The following is a 21,080-nucleotide window of genomic DNA, read 5'->3' as shown; positions in this document are numbered from 1 at the left end:
CGCCTCTCATCTCCAGCTGTCGGCAGCGCAGGGGTAATGTTGATTGATGGGGTGAGGAAGGGCTAAACCGATGCGCGCTGCACTCGCAAAGCAGAGCGACGAACGGCTAACGCTAAACTTGACTCACTCCGTCATAAAGCCCATATAATTGTATCATGGACATGACACTGTCGTAATCATCCATGGCAGTTTATGTCAGCTGGTGACAAATGACAACGATTTACCAATGGGGTTAAACCACACAGAGGACAGACGCGGTCAGGGGATTATGATTTAGCATGGGGGTTCAGCAACGCGACGCGGACCCATGATTCACCCTGGTAGGACAAAGCCAGAAAGAGGACATCTTTGATTCACTATGGTTACGAGCCAATGAGTGAACATTACTCACCAATGGGCCCAGGTTGACATCAATGAGCTTGATAAAGCGATAAAATGATTTAGAACAACAATGAACTGGGTAATTATGTGCTTTAGCCTCCAGCGCCCCACGTACTCTAGGATAACCCGGTGCGGATTGCTCTTTCCCGAGCGCAACAGTCTGATGTAGCTCAAAGTGCAAAATATGTCGCTAAATGTCAGTCTCGATGGAACTGTTCTATTCTAATTCATCACAGCAAATATCAATCAATGCTGTGGATGTATGGTTTTGGGGATGTGAGTATTTACACCCTAACCTTTGACTCCTGACGGCCCGGCGGTGAGTAGCCAGGAGGGAGTACTTCACTCCTCAAACTAATGAGCTATTGATTTGTGTGAGATAGCCTGGAGAAACCGGGCTGTGGAAGAGAGCTGAAGATCTGGTTTATGTGTGACTGAGCGATGTATGAAATCATTCGCACACAGTCAGGAAGGAAAGGAGTAGGAAAGAGCAAAGCCGAGGGATTATGTGATAGTATGATCAAATAATAAAACTAGCACCCTTGAAAAGTGAAAACAAGTGGTACATATACTAAATTGTGTACATTTTCAATGCAATTTTACAAAGGTGTTTTTTAAGACTTTAAGAATGACCAACATAATTGTCAATAGGGATAATAATTGTAAAGACTTTTAGTGTATTATTTTGTAAGGTCAACCAATAAAAAAATAAAAACACACAAAAATTAAAAACAATAACTATTTAATCTGTTCATACTTTAAGGGACAGTTCAGAAAAAAAAAAAATTAAATCTTCGTTTACTCAACATTTACTTGTTTCAAACCTTTGAGTTTCTTCTGTTTCAAGTAGTTGAATTGCAAAACTTTAGTTCAAGGAAGTCATATGGAATTTTTTGTTGAGAATTTAGCACAAATCAAACTAAATACAGCAACAACCAAGCAACAATCATGTAATTTATGGCTTTCATATGAAAATAAATAAATAAATAAATGAATATTGAAAAATAAATACCAAGATGATAAGTTAATTCACTACACTTACCATATTTACCATTAATAAGGACTTAAGGACTTACGCCCATTTCACAAAGGACTTACATTTACATTTACATTTAGTCATTTAGCAGACGCTTTTATCCAAAGCGACTTACAAATGAGGACAAGGAAGCAATTTACACCACTAAGAGCAACAATGAATAAGTACTAAAGGCAAGTTTCAGGTCTGTAAAGTCTAAGAAGGGAAGTGTTAGTAATTTTTTTTTTTTTTTTTTTTTTTTTTTTTTTTTTTGTACAGTTAGTGTGATATTCAAATAGGCAATTGCAGATTAGGAAGTGAAGTGGAGACTAAATAGTTGAGTTTTTAGTCGTTTCTTGAAAATAGCGAGTGACTCTGCTGTTCTGATGCAGTTAGGGAGTTCATTCCACCAACTGGGCAGATTGAGCGTGAGCGTTCGCGAAAGTGATTTTTTTCCTCTTTGGGATGGAACCACGAGGCGACGTTCATTCACAGAACGCAAGTTTCTGGAGGGCACATAGATCTGCAGAAGTGAGTGCAGATAAGAAGGTGCTAGGCCAGAAGTCACTTTGTAGGCAAACATCAGAGTTTTGAATTTGATGCGAGCAGCAACTGGCAGCCAGTGCAAACGGACTAGCAGCGGAGTGACATGTGCTCGTTTAGGTTCATTGAAGACAACTCGTGCTGCTGCATTCTGGAGCAGTTGAAGAGGCTTGATAGAGTTAGCTGGAAGCCCAGCTAGTAGAGAGTTGCAGTAATCCAGTTTGGAGAGAACAAGAGCTTGAACAAGGAGTTGAGCTGCATGTTCAGATAAGAAGGGTCGGATCTTTCTGATGTTATAGAGTGCAAATCTGCACGATCGAGCAGTTCTAGAAATGTGGTCAGAGAAATTTAGTTGGTCATCAATCGTTACTCCAAGGCTTTTCACCATTTTGGATGCAGTAATGGTTGCCCCATCCATCTGGATTGAAAAGTTATGGTGTAGAGTCGGGTTGGCAGAAACTACAAGCATTTCCGTTTTTGCGAGGTTCAGCTGAAGATGATGATCTTTCATCCAGTGTGAAATATCCAACAGGCAGGCTGAGATACGAGCTGGAACCGAGGGATCATCAGGATGAAAAGAGAGGTATAGCTGGGTATCATCAGCATAGCAGTGGTAGGAGAATCCATGTCTCTGGATGACTGGTCCTAGAGATGATGTGTAGATGGAGAAGAGAAGTGGCCCAAGAACAGAGCCTTGAGGTACCCCAGTGTTTAGATGCTGTAGGTTGGACACCTCTCCCCTCCAAGACACCCTGAATGACCTGTCAGAGAGGTAAGTATCAACGCTTGTTGGAAGGCGTGTCTGAAGTTGGGGCTAAAGCCATTGTCATACAGTAGCAACGTCAGCCAATGAAATTCAGTTAGCAATAGGCCACTGTTTAGCTGGTGTATTTGCATAAGCAATCTGATTGGCTGACGCTTCCATCGCGCTTGAAAAGTTGAGCTAGTTCTAACTTCTACAGTGAGCAACGGCTCTGAAGCAGCACCGACGGATCCACAATGCAGTTTGGCAACGCCTGACGTCACCCATTCAAAGTGAATGGGAAGCATTGACGCTGAAGCTCCTTGTGAATGGGACGGTACAGACTTTATAACAAGCTTTCATTAGTTAATGCATTTACTAACATGAACTGAATGCACTCAAACAGAATGACGTCTGTTGTTTGTTTAAACTTCTTACTTAAAAAGAGCTAAAACAACACTATCCTTGCTTTGTTTTTGGAACAACTTGATTGTGTTATGTTCAATCTACTTAAGTTAGTAAAACAAATAATAAGTTTACTTAATATTTTAGTGTTACCTCAACACAAATCGATTGTGTGGAACCCAGCATTTTTTTACAGTGTGCAACAATACTTGTATAGCATGTATTAATGATAGTTTAACATGTATGCATTATTAAAATCCAAATTCATGCTTAATAACCTTAGTGAGTTAACAAAAAAACAATGAACAACTTTATTTCCATTACTTAACATGAATGAATACAATACTAAATTGTTAATTGTTTGTTCATGTTTATAAACGCATAAAGTAAAACTAACCAATACAACATTATTGTAAAGTGAATCCACCAAAGTTTCATTTGGCGTACAAAAACGATCATTAAAAGAGTAAAAAATGAAATGCGCTCCTCCAAAACTTCCCACTTCCAGGACATTCTTCATTCATTTCTCAATCTCCAAGCATCAAGCTACAGGCTGCTCGGAGAAATCTGCATCGTGTTCGAAAGGCTCCCTCGCTCAGCAACTATTGTGTCTATTTAATTCCTCTATGCTCCTCCATACATTATACGGCATATTGCATGTCAGCAGCAGTGCACATAAAAGTTGATTTTTTTTTAGAGTTCGATGTCCAGAAATGCAACAGAAGCAAAGTTCTTTGGAAAGGCAGGCACTTTTGTTGTTTTATGGTCCAATTTTACTATCTAATGTAATAAATGAGCACATTAACTCCACTCACTATATAAATAGTGCATGTGTACGTGTTAATGTGTGAGGATGCGTATGGCTTTTAGTGGCTGCTTTACAGTGAGCCAAAGCATTTGCTTGTTTGTGACTAAGTCATTCTCTCTTCTCCCCTTTCTCCCTTTGCTCTGTTTTCCAATCTCGAACGCTCTGTTTTCTGCTTTTTCTTCCCTATGAAAATGACTCAATGAATGTGCCAGAGTCTGGAAGTTAATACCTGATGAATTAATATTGTATGGCTTCATAACCGCTGTCCCTGCCTGTGGGTCAAAGCAAAGAACAGGAGAACACCCCGTGATTTATCTGCTCGCAGTGTAATTTTGTGCAAACAGACATTATTGGTCTGAAAAACAAATGATTGTACGGTATATATATAAAAAAAAAAAAAAAACATGCTGTATAAAGTGGCGCTGTTACCGGAGCCGCACTGCTCATTATAGATATCGGCGCTCCCTTGGGTGTTTTTGTAGCCGTCTGTACATTAGCATCGCAGTGATTTAGCCCATAGAAAAAAAAACATACTGGGAATTTCTTCATGCATTTCGTTTAATCTTGTCGTTGCATGTTCTTGCATGTCTGTCAGTGGTCAGTTTAGTGATTTCATAGCTTAAAAAAAAAGTAATAAACATATCAGAGGCACTAAAGATCAGAGGATGGATGTCATTCGAATTCGGTCATCTCAATAGGAGTGAATCGCAGATTTAAGTGAAAATCCTCTCTGGTTTTGTAAAGGAAAAGGTTTATCTGGATTTACAGTATAAGCTTCCTTAAATAAACTCTTATATCCTGTTCCTTTAAGCACAAATGCATGAATAAATGCAAGCAGAGACCATATACTAGATCAAGGCAAGTTAAAATATTCGGTAACACTATATAATACAGTAACTGCACACTATGCATCATTTAGCATTAGCAAATAGTTCCTTTATTAATTGTTAGGCAGTAGCTCTTGATTAATATACATTATATACAGCTACAAATGCTGTATTCTTGATCTACAAGCACAGTAGTTACAGTGTATAATGTGCTTAATGATTGTATTTTCATACTTCGTTAACGAATAATGTTTCATTACTAATTATTTACAGTTGATTTAAGAGTACATCAGTGTTTTTTTAAGATCATTCAAAATGAGCAAGTAAATTATTAATAAACTATTCAAGTGAATGTTTATAGATCTTATCTTCCAGGCATACAGTGAGAGTTAATATGTGTGTTAATAATGTTTTATCAACACAGAATGTTACTGTTTTGTGAGCTCATTATTGACTATTTACTGAATGCTTTGTGCATCTCTTACAAAACAACAACATGATACAGAAATAATCATTTCAGGATACAAAAAGGAAACTCTACAACTGTATCAAATGACTGTACAACTGTATCAAATGGAAAATAAATATTTAATATTTAAATATGCAATTATCTAAAAATAAAATGATTGTACAGTTTAAACATCTTTTAATAACACTTTTATTTTATTACATTATTTTATTTAACACTTTTAATTTTACTTTTATATTTTGAAATGTTGTCCCATATTGTTGTATTGTTAAAGTATTATATTTTTGTTATTTTATAAAAGTCTAAACTCTAAAAATCTTAAAAAAAACGGACTACTCTTCATTAACTGGATTGTAAATAACGCAATATTTAATTTAGTATTCCAAAAAATTGTATTATTAAAAAAAATATCATATTTAATTATTATTTTTTTTAAATAATACAATCATATAATCACTACATTCTTATAAATCAATAAAAGGAAGCATTGAGATGCTTACTATAGTCTGTTCATGTAGAGTCAATGCTAATTTGCTAATAAATTCAAAGTGTGCAGTTACTAAAAAGCTACCAAATATACTTTTAATATAGTATAGCCATGAATGAAACTCATGGGTCAAAGACAACAAGATGATAGAGCACTATTCCGCCCATATTTTGACAATTTGTCCTAAAGGGATAGTTGACCCAAAAATAAAAACAATTCTGTCACCCCTTACTCTTCACTTGTTTGGGATTTATTACAGTTTCTTTCTTCTTTTTTGTTGAACACAAAAGAAGATATTTAGAAAAATACTGATTCCTATTTCTTTCTTTCTTTCTTTCTTTCTTTCTTTCTTTCTTTCTTTCTTTCTTTCTTTCTTTCTTTCTTTCTTTCACTTTTAATCTATTTTTCTCTTTCTTTCTTTTCTCAATTTCTTTCTTACTTTCTTTCTTTTGTTCTTTTCTTTCTATGTTTCGTTTTGTTCTTTTCTTTCTTTCTTTCTTTCTTTCTTTCTTTCTTTCGTTTTTACTTTCTTTTTTTTTGTTCTTTCTTTCTTTCTTTCTATATTTCGTTATTTTGTTCTTTTCTTTCTTTTCTTTCTTTCTTTCTTTCTTTCTTTCTTTCTTTCTTTCTTTCTTTCTTTCTTTCTTTCTTTCTTTCTTTCTTTCTTTCTTTTGTTTTTACTTTCTTTCTTTTGTTCTTTCTTTCTTTCTATATTTCGTTTCTTTCTTTCTTTCTTTCTTTCTTTCTTTCTTTCTTTTTTCTTTCTTTCTTTCTTTCACTTTTAATCTATTTTTCTCTTTCTTTCTTTTCTCTATTTCTTTCTTTCTTTTGTTCTTTCTTTCTTTCTGTATTTCGTTTTGTTCTTTTATTTCTTTTCTTTCTTTCTTTCTTTCTTTCTTTCTTTCTTTCTTTCTTTCTTTCGTTTTTACTTTCTTTCTTTCTTTCTTTCTTTCTTTCTTTCTATATTTCATTATTTTGTTCTTTTCTTTCTTTCTTTTTTTCTTTCTTTCTTTCTTTCTTTCTTTCTTTCTTTTCTTTCTTTCTTTCTTTTGTTTTTACTTTCTTACTTTTGTTCTTTCTTTCTATATTTCGTTTCTTTCTTTCTTTCTTTCTTTCTTTCTTTCTTTCTTTCTTTCTTTCCTTACTCACTATGGGAGTCGATGGGATCCAGCAACCAGCATTCTCTAAATATCTTCTTTTGTATTAAACATAATAAAGATTAAATGATGAGAAGAACTATCCCTTTAAAATGTTACTTTAAACAGAGTAGACACTTGTATTTCATATATTTTTCAGTCTTTACCTAATTACATTGTAAAATTGATTTAATATAAACAACTAAATAAGATGTTGCCTTTCACTTCGACATAGTTGAGATGTAACAATGTAATACAAACATAAAATACAATTTATATCAATGAACATCTTATTTTTATTAACTAAACTCCCCCCGATTAAGATTTATGTACTGTACAGCATTACAATTAACTACAAGCTAAAAGTGATAAATCAAATATGACAAGCAAAGCAAAATAAAACAATTAAAGTGAAGTATTATAATGAAACCAGATGCAATACACACTAAAGTGTAGATAACCAGTTAAACCTTAAACATTTGCTTTCTGTTGTATTATTAAATTACCATTTAGAGGAAGTGTGTATTTGAAAGCATGCATGTCCGTGCAAGCAATAAAAAATAATTTGTTTGTTAGTTTAAGAGATAATTGCTCTGTGGTTTGATTTCATTCTCTCCATTACGTTTTAATAAATGCAATAAAAACACATCCTTTATAAAAGAAAACCAACCTATTGATCATCATCAAGAGTGTGAACTATAAATTGAATAATACATTTTTAAATGTGCTCCAATTGAAGACACCTAATGATTTTGATGAAAGTAACATCCCACTGGTTTCCTGCGCACCATAAACAATATCAGTATCCATCCAAAATGTGCGTATGCAAATAAACTGAAATTAAAAAGGTGTATAATAAATGTCTTCAATGTTTTTTTTTTTTTTTCCAGCTTTCTCTAATGTTTAGCTCTTTACTAACATTATTCACCCAGTCTCACCTTTCCAGACCTGGCCAAGGGGAGTTGGAACATGAGGCCTGGCTGCTTATCATTTCAAAGCCATATATATATCCATATTCTCATTTCTGTATATATCAGCAGCATAGACATCCAATCCCAGAGCTGTAAAGTCATCTCAAAGTTAGACCTGGTTCTTTGATATTCCATCCACAGAGGCCAAAGCCATGACAGCATTCGACACTGTCATTATTCAGTCAACAGACTTACATTTAGCATAATATACAGCATATGCCTCCCTGTGTTTATTTATTTATTTAAACTAATGCCTTTAGGCAACATTCCTACAAAGAGAAAAGTAGTTTTTTGTTTTTGTATATGTTAATAACCTTTTTGCATTTATTTAAAAAAAAAATGATGTAATGATTTAAACAATCTACATACATTTCTTGTGTAACTCACAAGGGTTTTGAAAAATTTATTATTATTAATGTTATTATTATTATTATTATTATTATTATTATGACTATTATTATTATTATTATTATTATTATTAGTAGTAGTAGTAGTAGTAGTACTGATTTTTATACACAAATTACAATGCAAATGACTGAGTGAATGACAAATGAATGAATACGTATTTATTATATAATTATGTATTGATAATAATAATAATAATAGTAATAATAATAATAATAATAATAATAATAATAATAATAATAATAATAATAATAATAATTTACCTAGACTCAAATTTGTTTTACACCAAAAGAAAAAAGTAGGTATTTTATTATTATTATTATTATTATTATTATTATTATTATTATTATCATCAGATCCTTGTGAGGTTAAAAAAATAAAAATATAAAAAATAAAAAATGATTATCCTAAAATTACGTTTATAAGTAGGAATTAAATCATAATACATGAATATGGTAAGGTAGTACTGGCAGTATTCCACTGTATTGTATAGACTGGCATAGCCATATGAGTTCTGAATAAGGTAAATAGGCTCAACACACCTAGTACACTAGTTTACTCTAGTACACATCACTTTCTATATTCAAGTAAAAAAAAAAATTCCATGTATTAAATAAATAAAACTACCACTTTTCTAATTAAATGGCATAAATATGAATACATATTTTAAACATACAGGGTAATTCACATATTTCACGATCTGAATCATTATTATTATTATTATGTTTTACTATTATTATTATTATTATTATTATTATTATTATTGATGTTGATGTTAATATTTCAATTGATTTATAATAAAGAAAACTATTGTATTTGTTAGAAGAACAAAACGATGAGAAGCCATGGCTTTAAAACTTTTTATATAATCAGCAGTTAACCCAAAGTAGGGGCTTGGGAATTGGACCTTTGGATGTCCCTAAACGATTCCATAGGGGGTGCACAAAATTCCGCTGGCTTGACTTTGCTTGGAGCTCCACACTGCTGACTTCGCAAGCACTCCCAGATCTACACTTTGTTATTTAAATGCTCTTCTTTATCTCACCTTTGGAAGTGGAGAGTGTGCATGTGCCGTGTAGGGCAAGGACCAGAGGAGAGGAGTTGGAAGAGTGCGCCATGGCAAGAGGCAAGTTCTGGGATGACCTTGGAAGTCACTCAGCAGCGAGTTACCCCCGGTGATAGGGCCTTCACTGAAAAGTTGGCATGGCCACTGCCCCTGGCACAGGCAACGATCCGAGAGACCAAGACTGGGCTCCTGTCCCACTGGAGCCCGATAACGATCAGATGGCAAGCTCCAGGCTGGCATTTATTTGGGATACAGTTAAGAAAAGTGATGGCCGCACAATCATTGACTGTGTCACTTGATAATAGCCCGAAGCAAACAGGGTTCGGTAGACTCGCATTCCTCACAAGAGTGATTCATTTGTTCTGCTTCCATGCGGTTTACTATCTGCTGTGTATCTCGCAGTCTCTCTCCCCTGGACATCCAATAGCCGCCAAAAGATTTCCAATTTCACTTGGACAATGGCCTCAGAGGGCTGTAAAAGACCATTGATTCGGACCCTCCTGCAGATATTCTCCCTAAACAGTGAGAAGCATCTTTCAGACCATTTTACATCTTAATGGATAAACCATTGAGCCCCGCTTGATTGTTTAACTAAGAAAGTATATCATCGAACCACAAGGACCATTTGCACAGGGGCCTTCTGGGATGCTGGGCACAAACAGTTGGACATTACAAAAGCAGAGATAAATGCTCCAGCATTCCCTTGTAGACTGTTGCAACAGGATGGCGGCAGAGGGATAGTTAGAGAAGAGAATCATTAAGGGTGGGATTGTAAAAAATACAAGTCTGGGTGAGGAAGCAAGACTTCAACATAAAGGTCAGGTTGGTAGCCTTCATTTGGAAATCTGTGTTCACGCTAATTAGCTTTGGCCAGGCCAATAAAGCAACTATTCAATGGAACGGATAATAATGTCACCATATGAAAACAAACAGCAACAGTCCCCCCTCCTCCAAAGAGCAAGCAGCGGCACGGAAGAAAGTGCAAGACTACACTAAATTGTCACAAACCCTGTACATCTCAGCCATACCATTAGAGCAACCTTTTGGGAAATTATCTCTGACTGGCCAGGAGCAGCGGGACAAGCGGAATATCAGTTAAGGATGCGACACCTCGATTCAAGCTGTCTTAGTTAATATTGTTCTGTGGATGGACTTTTAATTGCCTTCTCCTAAAGTCTTCCTTCTCAAGTCTTCACGTGGTACGACTGAATCCTCTCGGCTTCCTAGCAGGGCTTGAGCTCCAGGGATTCAAGCCGTTCCTGTGAACAGGACTGGACAGGGTTATTAGAAGGTAGAAGATTCGAGATTGGCCCTTGGCTTGTGCGGTAGCTATTTCAAGAGCGCTTTCCTCCACTGAGCAGTACGCCATAAGGGACTATATGAAATCACAAGCTGTTTTTTTTTTTTTTTTTGCACTCACCACAACAGAAATATTTCAAAGCAGGGTCTGTTTTGTGTGCCAGTGTTGTGGGGGCTGGATCTGGCCATATGTCAGAGCTCACTGCGAGAACAGCCTGGATCTGCTGGGGCTGGGACTCTCCGCTAGGAGATGTCTTCTCTTCCAGCTCTCTGCTCAACCCTGCGAGGCCTGATGTCACCTTGTGCTGCCTGATACACAGCAGTTGGCTGTGCCCAAACACACACGGGGGAACAAACACACAGTTCCACCCACACACAGAGTAACAACAAACACACACTACGCAAACGCTCCACATGGCCGAGGTCAAACTAGCTATTGCATCATCCAGATATTGTCTGAAGTAATTACAAGCATCTGTTTGAAGCGAGAAAGTCTCCACAGTCCTTGACTCTGGTCCTGACACCCTGTGATTCTACAATGCTAATAGAGGTGGAAAACCAGCACATACTGCATACTATATATACAGGATCAGTGACCACAAATATACACATTCCCATTGTTTTACCAGTATTACGATTTCATTACTTGAACTTGAATACTTTGGCATATTTTAATGACTGACTGAATGAGTGTAGGAATGAATGAGACCTTTAAATAGAGATTTCCTATGTACTTTAGGACAGGAATAATTAGCAGGCTATGATTGATAAAGGCGGACACAGGGAATTTGGCCAGGGATACACCCCTGCTATTTACTAGAAGTGCCATGGTTGTTTATAATCGCCACAGAGAGTCAGAAACTCAGTTTCATGTCACATTCAAAAAGCAGCGCTTCTTACAGTGTAGTGTCACTAACACCACTAGTTTTCTCAGGAGATCTCCTATTGATGTATTGACCAGGAATGCCTCTGCCTAGCTTCTGTGGCAACCAACGTTGGGCTAATGTATGATAGACACATTCAGTATATGAAACATTGCATTTGCAAAGGAATGTAGCAAAAAATAGCTAGCCAATAATGCATTAGGGGTTTTAAACTAGCGTCCGGTGGATGTTACTGGAGACAACAAACCTTTATGCATTGCTGTCAAAATATTCCATCAATTTACAAATGTACATGAGCACGTGTGAGTCCATTTGAACACTTCATATCTTGAAAAACTTTCAAAACCTGTTTGGTATCACTGCTTACTTAATCAACTGGTAGGTTCGAAGGCCTGAAAACACTGAAAATAATTTATTTTGTTTCCAAAAGTGCAAGTTATTTGTTTTCACTTTTATTTTAAAGGAAAAGCACTTTTAGGCAATGTGTGTTTTCACTTCAGTTGTTCAATGTTGATGTTCAATATATAATCATAAATAGGAGATAGGTGTGTCAATAGGACAATAGGAGTGTCTATTTCCTTCAATTATTCTAAAATCAAGTAATGCACACTTCATTCAAAAGCATCTCACTTGTAATATGTGATCATATGTATTGTCCAAAACCTGTCAGTAAACTATGAGAGCAATAAATAAATAAAATAATCTTTCATTAATTGTAATTGGGTTAAAATGTTCAATTAATTGAGATTTTGATTTTCGGCCAAATCACCCAGCCCTACCATACTTTTTTTATTATTATTTTTTTTAAATAATTATCTTTCCAAGGTTTTAACCCTTTAATGCATAGGACAGTAGAGACTATTGACAGGAAAGCATGGTGAGCAGAGAGAGGGGAAGGATCGACATAGGACCACGAGGTGAACTCGGGTCGCCGTGAGCACCGGAGTGCATGTGTCAATGCAATAACCACTACTCCTCTGGCGGCGCCTGCCCTACCATATTTAAAATTGTACATACACAGATCAGCCTAAGGTTGAACTATCACTCAAAGTTCAAGGTTTTGTTTATAATATTGCTTGGTAAACTCCACAGAAGGGAATGTCCTCTAAAGCAGCAATTGGCAACAAGCTACTGACTCAACGATGAATAATCGAAGGGTTTTCACATGTTCGCTCAAGAGAAGACGTAATGGAACATGTAGAAAACCACATGCTGTAGCATGGCTGAGAAGTGCAAGTCCTCCTCACTGGACTATTTCTGCACTCATTCTGGGATTCTCAGCCACTATACTCTTCTTCTATTAAACAAAAAGCAACGTTTCCTTATCTGGTAACAAATTCTCCTGCATCCACCTCCTCCCCTTCTGTCAGAAGGCAGGGCTTAATGCTAGAGCTCCTTCCCACTGCGTTTCTGCACAATTAGCTCCACAGAATCTAGGGAACAGCAGCTGAGTTGGAGAACCAAGATGGATGATTGAAGTTGTGAAGGTGACGGGATGGCAAAAAAAGAGAAAAACAACATCAGCCATCAGCTCGCGGAGCCTGGGAGGAAGTAATAGTCCCTGTCAGCCATAAAGCCCTTCTATAGAGGTGCAGGCCACAACTCCATAAGGCTCCACAATTTCTGCAGTTCCCTTCATAGATAGTCAGCTTAATTACCCAGCAGGCCATGCATGTGGGGGCAGAGCCATTGTTAGAGACAGAATGACATATGCACTCGGCAGCAAAAATGTACTTGGACAGATCAGAATCATGAAGCAGGCTTTGAAATCTGCTGACTCTTCAAGACAAACCCACAGTTTCCATGCCCTTAGTAGACGTGATAAAGGTCTGGAGGGGTGAAAATTAATGGGTTTGGTCCAAATGCAAGTTCAACAGGCCAATTAGTTAAATTAAGCAACAAATGTACTTTATTAAGAGCAGTAGAGCACTTTGATTCTCTTCTAAAACACTCTTCAGTGATCTGTGCTCAGTTAAACACTCGTCATCAAAAATAGATCACTTAAACAGAACTGATATTTAATTTCCTCCGTGTGGCACTTCATTTTCACTCTTTTGTTTAATTCACGAGTTAGATTAGCATATGAAACTTCGCAATTTGATATATCTTTTATAAAGAGAGACTCAAACAAGCCATTCGCATAGAGCTACAACTGATATTTCATTTATCAGACTCTTTTTTTTTTTTTTTACATTCATTTAATCTCAATTTCATTGTACAAGTTGAACTATGTCCAATAAATCCCCTATCATACACCCGGTGCAATAAGGCACAAGACGTGTGTTTCTACAACGTGTTGCTATTTTCAGACCATCGCAACAATAATTTTCCCATTGTCCGCCATGTTGTTTAAATAGCAAATTCATTTGCGCCACTTTGTGGACTCATGGTGTAACCACGGGGAGTGACACATACAACTGGAGTTTGAATCAAAAAGCAGGTTTATTCTTAGTCAGGCAAGCAATGGTCAATACAGGTGCAAACAGGTGTGTGAGGATTATCCAGAATCATAGTCGAAGTAACATGCAAGAGGTAATAAGGCAGGCGGCAGAGTAAGACAGGGAGGCTAACAAGGCTAAGGTCGGTACACAGATTAACAAGACTAGGAAATGCGTTGTAGTGCTACTTACAGTAAACAAGACTCGGCAAACTGAATGAGTGAGTGTGTAGCTTAAATAGTGTGTGCAATTAGTCTCTGACAATCCTCAGGTGGTGTGAGTGTAATCGGTTTAGATGAGGAAGCATGTGTGTCTGGGCGAAGTGCATGTGTGAATATGTAATCCAGAAATGGCAGAATTGTAGTCCATAAGTTATGGTGAGTGAGATCCAGCGATCTATGGAGTTATGATGGCTGGCGATTGTGACACATGGGTGATTCGGTCTAGAAAAGAGGTGTGTGAAGGCGCATTGTTGGAGAGTTGCTATTTTGAGGAACTAAAATAGACTGTTCAATAGACCAGATGAAAGCAGGTCTAAAGTCCAGCACAGAGCATGTTAGTTGTGCATCTTGGTGACACATTGCTTAAAACACGCAGGATGTACAGCAATATACAAATATCTTTAAAAATGAAGAAGAATAAAAGGATTACTATATTAAAAATATATTACATTCTACATAAATATAAAAAACACTGCCTTTATGCCTTTATCTTTGAGGGCTTTTTTAGTTTATTCATGACAATTTGCTTTGGTATAATTTTACTACTGTTAGTAGTAGTAATTATTAAATGCATATCAATATTTGTTTTATTAAAAACAAGCTTAGATTTGTCCACCTGTTGGATTTTGGACCATATGGGGCATAGCATGTGTGTTTGGATATAACTAGGCCGCAGATTTCCACAGATTTTAAGCCCATCATTGAATCTATTTATTTACTTGTGTGTACATTTACATTTTTTCAGCTTTTTTTTAATTAATTTCAGTAATATTATTGGCTAATATTAAAGTGTTTATTAAAGGGTATTTACAATACCGTTTTAACATAATATTTTCTGTCTTTTATTAGAGATATTATATGAGTCTTGCTTTACTTACCAAACAATTGGATTTACAGTAGATGGATTTGCATGGTAAAGATTAAATAAACTATTATTAATATAATAATAATAAATTATTTTTTAATAATAAAATCTTATTTCATCTTATGTATTAAGTTTTTAGTTACAATACTACCAAAATAATTCCGCAAAAATCCGCAGATTTTTTATTCTAAATTCTCAGCAGAAATAGAAAAAAAATGCCTGCAGATTCCGTCAGGCCATAGATATAACTCTATTATAGATATAACTAAAATTTGAGCACACTTAGTTATTATAGCTCATTTATTAATTTGCTGGAAATTAAAACTGATGGTTTGAAACAAATCTTTGCGCTTAACAAACAAAATTAATTATGTAGACTAATGGATGTCTGTGCATACAACACGTTTCCTTATCCACGAAAGAGAAAAAGTTAGAGTAAAGGCCGATTGGAGGAGGCTCATTCTCTGCGCTGCAGATGGTCTGTTTAAGTGTTTTCTCGCTAGTGAAGCGCTCAGTTTTTCCACTTACAAAGTCAGCTATGTAAATAGCAAATGCACCATGGTGAGACGCAACTGACTCTTAAAGGGAATGGGTGATGATACTCTGATTGGTATATTCTCAAAACATACCAATAACTCATTAGGAGAATAAGCAAAACCCTGTTAGACCATGCACAGCAGCGCACACAGTATTTTTCAGTTATCAAAATAGTGGATTCAGGAGTAGATTTGTGCCTAAAGATCATTAAAATAAAGCCAAAGTTTAACTTTAAGTCTAACTTTTTAGCCTATATTATGCCATTTATATTCATTCAGTTTATTGATACTGCTGATGTAAAACCTGCAGTAAATAAACAGTATCTCAGCATTGCTAACTACTCAGTATTTCTACGGAGCCACGAGGGAACATTTTGGTTAAAGTGATTTGAGACAACTATGTTTGTGCTATACCAGCCAAAGTTATTAATCTTCTTTCTAACCCATATTGTGTATGAAAAAAAAACAAGAGAAATTATGAAACGTGACATCCCATGCCGAGTTAATCTGTTAAACACCTTCCCCCCATGTGTTTTATAATGATGATTTCAGCATAACACTCATCGTCCTTCCTGCCCTTTCTGACATGATCGCTCCTTTTATCTCTCTCTCTCTTCCTTTCTTTCAGTTCTCCATTCTGCCCATGTGCCACCAGTGTTTAATTGCCGTGTCATAATGAAATCTAGTTTGATGAAGAACAATTCAGGCTCAGGCACCGCCTAATCAAATTAACCAAGTCCTTTTTGATTTTCAATTATCTCGTTCAGCGGAACGTTTCCTCCCTGGCATGGATCGACTACGACTGGAACTTTACAAAGCTAAAACAATGCTGCCTAACTATCATGTCGGACAGTTGATGTGCACCTCCCAAGACATCCACTAGTGACCATCTGGGGTCGCTGTGTCTTTTTTTATGGGTCCCATTCTAGAATTCTTTCATGAGTCACCCAGGACCAGCAACAGTGTGCCGTATGCATAGAAGCTGCATGCTACATTCTTAAGCAGTATAAAGAGGTAATCCAATGCTTACATACTGTAACATGTTGTCAAAGTGGCCTCAATTTTAATGATCTACTGATATGAGATTTTGCTTGTTTGTTTGCATGCATGGCTGATGCTATGTGAAGCATCGAGGCCAAATATAATCTGGCATATAATTTTATCACAACTAAATTTAGTATTTCATTTATCTTTATTTTACTCATTATTTATTCAAAATGAAAAAATGACCAGTGGATTAAATACAAAAAGGGGTATTCAAGCATCAAATTAAGTAATGTGCAATACACCTTAAAATTTGTCCTGTTTTTCCTTCCAAGCAAAAATAATGACTAACATAAAGTTTACTCTGATTTACTGAAGATACCCACTGAAGACTCTTTGAGCCTTATCATACCCCCGGTGCAATATGGCTATTTTTCATGGCTATTGCTATTTTCAGACCAGTGCAACAATAATTATCACGTTTTGTGCCACATTGTTTAATTAGCAAATCCATTTGCACCACTTTGTGGACTGTTTCAGTATATAAAGAAGGTGTGTTAAGGTGCAATGTTGGCGCGTTGTTATTCTGAGGAACTAAAATAGACCGCGCCATTGACCTTTGTTCTAAAGTCCAGTGCAGAGCACGTTAGTTATGCTCCTATGATACAAATGGTACAAAAATTATTATTTACTACATAGATATAAAAACCAATACCTCCATGCCTTCTTCATGTCCGGGGGGCTTTTTTCAGTTTATTTATGACAATTAGCTTTTTTATTATAATGTTATTATTAGTAGTATCATTTATTTTTTGCATATTTATATTTGTTTTAATAAAAACAAGTTTAGATTAGTCTACCTGTGGGGTATTGGAGATGTTTGCATTACCATATGGGGCATAAGAATAGGACGTGTGTTTGGATATAACTTATTAATCTTCATTTATTTGTTTGCTGGAAATTAGAACTGAATTTAGAAATAGGATTGAAGCAAATCTTTGCACTTAATATGTAGGCTTAATGAATGTTTTCAGTGGAGTGAGTTTCCACCGTTTCCTTATCCATCAAAGTAAAAGTGTAAAGTAAAGAGGCCAAATAGAAGAGGCTAATTTTTTTATCCTCGTGCTGAATGGTCTGTTTAACTTTTTTCTCAATAGTGAAGCATTCAGTTTTTCCACTTACAAAGTTTGTCATGTAAACAGCAAATGCGCTATGCCGCGGCACAACTGACTCTTAAAGGGAATGGGGGAAAACACTCTGATTGGTTTAATGCACATTATGTTCAAGATACACCCATAACTCATTAGAAAAAGAAGCACAACCCCTGTTAGGCCATGTGCCGGGGCGCAAACTGCATTTTTCTATCCTTAGAAAAACAAACGTGGATTTGGACATGCTCCTAATGCTTTTGCGCCATGTGCTTTAGACTTTGCACCTAGATCGTAAAATAGAGCCCTTTATAATTTATTTATCATTTTTAAAATCCCATTTGTGGAAACAAAACATGGGCATTGTGTCATTGACAAAAATACCAACAAACAAACAAACACAAAAAAAAAAAAAAAAAAAAGCAACACTTAAACATGAAACAAACAAACAAACAAACAAACAAACAAACAAACAAACAAACAAAAAAACAAACAAACAAACAGACAGACAGACGTTAAGAACAAAAAGAGAAAAGAAAATACATCAATAAAACAATACAAATTAAACAATAAATACAAAATTCCTGAAAATACAAAATTAAATAAAAAATATACATAAAAAACAAAACCAATAAACAACAATAAAATAAAGAAAAATAAATCAATAAACAGAAAGCATGAAACATTTATTTAATAAACAATAAATATTTACAACAAACCTGATATAATGCTTTGTGAAGTACTTTTAGTCGAATTTAGCTAAACTGCAATTGTGCCTGTCTGTGCAAATTCTGTCAAGATAAGCACTTTCTGTGCAGAATTGATTACTAATAATCACCTCCAATTGCAATAGCGTCCAATGAGCTGTAATGTGTGCCAAACCACTGTTGTGTGGGCCTGGTGTTCAAAGCCAGACGGCAAGCTTGCTCTTCACCTCGTAGGGTGATGCTACCTTAAATGCTTTATACATGGCAGGCTGTACAGACTCCATCAAAGTGCCTGAACCCTGCAGAGATGATACACACCGCTTGAGGGATTACATCAACTAGGCCCTACTTAAGGCCAGCCAATAGTCGGCCACAGTGAACTCCTGCTGAGTGCATGTCAGAGGCTCGAGAAAACATCTCGAAAAGTGCAGACAACTTGCTGCCCCTGGCACACAGACTTTACTGAAAGAGCTACGAGGAGGATGTCTTAGAAAGGTCTGTTTCTATAGGATTCAGGAAAAAAAACCCACTTGTGATATCCTCAACCACTCACCTGTACCTGACCTGGTCCCGATAGTAACTGTGTTTGCTGATCCTGTGTCAGGCATGTCTGGTGCTGTGGTGTTCAGTGCTGGACCAGAAGAGCTCAAAGCTTCCCCCAGATCTTAGCAGGGCTTCCTGAGTTCTACATTCTGTTGAATCTGAAGTATAATAAAATAAAACAAATGGAAGCGAACTGGAGAAATGGCCAAGCAAATATTTAGTGACTCAGTGGCTCGTTCTGACTTTATTTATTTTATTTTTTTTTTGAGAATGTTTCAGTTAAGTTAATACAATTTTAACATTTAAACTGACTCCTTTCAAGCTCTCCATTTTTTTTGTTCCATCAAACCAGTGAAGCATACTCACAGGCAGTGTTGGGGGAAGTAACTTTAGAAAGTAATGCATTAAAATATTGAGTTACTCCACACAAAACTAGCCACTGGTTGCATTAATTAGTTACTTTGTATGGTAAGTAATGCGTTATATTACTTTTTTTTTTTAAATAGAAGAGATCTGCAAATAACAACACACTTTATAACAAACACCTACATTTACCTATAAAAAAAAAAAAAAAAAAAACATCAAAAAATTATTTTAGGATAACGTTAACTTCCCAACCCCGGAGCTACACATGTATATTTCAAATGACAGATTATAGGAAGTTTAAATCAATGTGTTAGCTGCTTTTGTAGAATTTGTCTCATGTAAAATCACTGAGACAATCTCCTTTTCCTTTTCTTCGATGTGTTTAAAATAATGAACACATTCTCTCATTGACTGCATGATTCACTGTGACTATAATTTTACTTCAGCAATTTATTTTTTAAAACCTAATTAACTAAACATAACTGTAACTTGCATTACATTTTTTTAAAAAGTAACTCAAATATTATTACTTATTTTTGAAAATAAATTAGATACTTTACTTGTTACTTAGAACAATAATGTTATTATGTAACTCACACTCCTCACAGGATTGCAGGATGTCAAAACCTACTATTGGTAGAAAAAAACACAAAAACAGGAGAAAAAAAAAGAAATACTGCATACATGCACGATGAAGTGAATCAAACATAAAGCAAAACACAACTTATATAAACTTTATATAAAACTAATCTATAAAAAACTGGTATAAAAACCAGCAAATACATTTTTTTATAAAATAAATTTAATTTAATTTAATTAAACACAAAACAAAACCAATAAAAATAAAAGCAAAACAAAGTAAAACACAAGCAACAAAGCAAAAAAAAAAAAAAAGCAAATAAAACAAAAATCTAAATCTGTTCCTCTAAACCACATCATCCCTTATGAAACTGGAATCCTGAAATTCCTTCTGGTAAGCTGCCTGTGTGAATTGATGCTGCTTTAATTACCTCCTAACTGATGAGACTTCCAATCACATGTTGTGCAGTTGTGCATTGTTCAAATATATATTAGTGCATGTCATACTTCACCCTCAGCACTCATACATCCTGCAGCCCTTTACTCTGGAAACTCCAATCATTACTACAGGGAAATTAGGCAAGATAAATTATCCCCACTTACATCAAGAGGAAATGGAGATACTGTAAATATATTGAGGTATATCAAACTGTTTCACTTTGTTGCTGTGAAGATTAAAACTGCTAAGCAAAACACTGTTGTCGCGCAAAGACTGTGCTGCACAACACGCAAACACAATATTTCACATGTTAAGTGACTAGCTTTATAAACCATTCAAGACATTCATGTGGCTTAACACTAAATCTCACCCATCCATACAGACACTGACACAGGACTAGACCATTTCATCAGACAACTCAAACAAAAGAGACTGTACAGCAACAGAATCTCATGAAATAAGATGTGCAAGATGGTTTATAGTCTCTATATGACTGTCTGAAAATAGAACATAATTTTTCTCAACAAAAATAATATTGACAATGTGCAAGACTATGATTAAAACTTTAATTTCAAACATAGGTTATAAATATTTAAGTATGGTATAGTATAACAAGTCTTTCTCTGCCTCTTTCAAGAAATCTCATCAATTAAGAGAAAACATTTCCATTTCCAAGTTTTATGGCAATCAGTGTTTTAGGTGTATTACAGTATGGGACGCCACAGCATATGTCCTGAATGAGTTATAGGAGTTCTAGATCTCCATAAAATAAAACACTATATACAACATACCTTTCTGCATCCAAATAGTCATAAA

General features: G+C 35.6%; 1 protein-coding gene across 36 annotated transcripts in view; it reads right to left on the bottom strand.

Moving 5' to 3' along the window:
- Nucleotides 1-21,080, bottom strand: part of rbfox3a (RNA binding fox-1 homolog 3a) — an 886,893-nt gene that overhangs the window by 451,104 nt on the left and 414,709 nt on the right. The window lies entirely within an intron of this gene.

This window comes from Danio rerio, chromosome 12 (assembly GCF_052040795.2).
Source record: "Danio rerio strain M-AB ecotype USA chromosome 12, GRCz13ab, whole genome shotgun sequence".
NCBI classification, from domain to species: Eukaryota; Metazoa; Chordata; class Actinopteri; order Cypriniformes; family Danionidae; genus Danio; species Danio rerio.
This window is presented reverse-complemented; position numbering and strand designations above follow the sequence as displayed.